This window comes from Colobus angolensis, unplaced genomic scaffold (genome assembly GCF_000951035.1).
Source record: "Colobus angolensis palliatus isolate OR3802 unplaced genomic scaffold, Cang.pa_1.0 Scaffold296, whole genome shotgun sequence".
NCBI lineage: Eukaryota > Metazoa > Chordata > Mammalia > Primates > Cercopithecidae > Colobus > Colobus angolensis.
The window spans coordinates 495,206-497,262 of NW_012116221.1; the positions used below are offsets into that span (position 1 = coordinate 495,206).

The 2,057-nt window shown below is 38.5% G+C and overlaps 1 protein-coding gene across 1 annotated transcript in view; it reads right to left on the minus strand.

Moving 5' to 3' along the window:
• The window catches only part of TRIML2 (tripartite motif family-like 2), a 17,209-nt gene extending 15,174 nt beyond the window's left edge, over positions 1 to 2,035 (minus strand). The window contains exon 1 of the mRNA XM_011949304.1: positions 2,010 to 2,035. The gene's annotated coding sequence lies outside the window, so the exon portion shown is untranslated. The remainder of the gene's footprint in view (positions 1 to 2,009) is intronic.
• Between the last annotated feature and the right edge of the window lie 22 nt (positions 2,036 to 2,057).

The window sequence follows — 2,057 nt, forward strand, 5'->3', positions numbered from 1 at the left end:
GAACTCCCAACCTCAGGTGATCCGCCCGCCTACGCCTCCCAAAATGCTGGGAGTACAGGTGAGCCACCGTGCTTGGCTTGTTTTGTATTACTTTAAATGAATAATTATAAAATGCAGTTTTAAATTTCTAATACAGTAAACATAGATACTAACGAACAAAAGCTTATTAGGACTTTCGTCAATAATGAGTGCAAAGGAGTAGTGATTCCAAAAAGTTGAGAATCTTGGCCTGAAAAGGCATATTCCCCGCAAATGGGACTGTGAATGAATGCATCCATAATTTTGACATGTTTTGTCAGTTTCCCAAGCACAAAAGTTGTACAATTTTGCACTCCAAGCAACAAATTAAAAAAGATGTTAAACTTTTGGATCACTGCCCACTGGCTGGGTGAGAAATAGTATATTCACATATTTTCATCTTCAATCTTTTCTATTATTAATATGTCTAAACCTTTTATTTTCATATGCTAAAAAATCATTTTCATTTCTTTTGCTGCCAACTCTTACGTTCAAGCCTATTGCTCAGTTTATTCCATCAGGTTTGGCCTTTTTTGGGGGAGGGATCAATTTTAAGAGATAGCAATTTTAAGAGATAGTTATAGATTCAAGTTCCTGTATATTATATGAGTTGCAAATACTTTCTCTCTCCTTACTTGTCTTTGAATATGCTTTCATCCTTTGTTCTGCTTAGGTCTTTGAAATCCCTGCTGGTTTCCCGCATCTTAGGTCCCTGAACATGTCCCAGATGACCCCACTGAGTCACCAAACAAAGAAATTCACCAATTCAAATTTTTCCTTGAGCTCCCAGCAGCAGTTAACATAGCTGACTACGCCCTTCTTCCTAGAATGTTTTCTTCTCTCATCAGTCTGCAGCTGACATTCCTCTAATTTGACTGGTCTTGTTCTCTGTGGCCTTTTCTGGTCCCACATCCTCTGAACCTCTCAATCGTGGGGTGCTTCAAGGTTGAGTTCTGGTCTCCAGTCCTGGTCTCTCCCTAGGTAATCTTACTCGTTTTTGAAGATTTAAGTTCCACTCTCCGATTTCAATCTCCTGCCCAATTCTCAACATATTTGCAATAGAATGTATAAGGAGCACCCAAAATTAGCATATCTAAAGCCGCTCTGGATCTCAACCCAATGGCTCTCTTCCCCCAAACCCATTCCTTTAGAGCCACAGGTTAAGCCTTCCTTTCACCAACTCAACTATTGTTTTCCAAATTTATATTCTATCCTGCCCTCCTCGCCCATCTCCAACTCCGCTCTGCTCAACCACCAGAATACTGTTTTAAAACCAAAACCAAGGGAGCAGGTTTCTGGTCACTTTCTGTGGCATTTCGAGTAAGATCCAAGTGGCTATCTCAGTCCTATAAAGTCTGGCCTCCTGCCTTCAGCTGATTTCACTATAACTTTCCCCATCACTGTCAATTCCAGTTGCCTCAAATTCATCACAGCCTTTCCCACTTCCATGGCCAACAAAGCTCTTCTTTGATATTTTTGCAATTCTGGCTGCCTCTTCTTACTTCTCTTCAGTTCTCGGCTCAAATGTCTTCCCAAGAGAGACCTTTCCATCACTATTCAATTTGAAATACCTTCCTACTACTCATCTCCTTATTTTATTTTCTTTGTAGCTAAGTGATTTTCTTTCTAGGAACACATTCACTTGTGGGTCACTCTCCATCCATAAGAAGCTAAGTCCTTTAGATGTCCTGTGTCTACATCTGACATACTCCATGCACAATAAATATTTTAAAAGATATTTTACGTCAAACTAGTAAAAATTGAAGGTGTAATAAGAGGGACAGAGACTAAATATTTTTACAGGAACAACAAAGGAAAATTGACAAATTAAGTCCCCAGCATGTTGTCTTCCCTTATTTTGTTTTTCCTAAGTTTTTTTCTTCAGGCTTTTTCCCGATAACACAGATACACACACAGATTCTAAGATCAAGTTTAGAAATCTAATGAAACCATTATTAAGAAAATGATCTACAGAGGAAATCTCAACTTACTTTCTTTGTAGCAATCCTGGGTATTTTCTTTTTTTTTTTTTTTTTTTT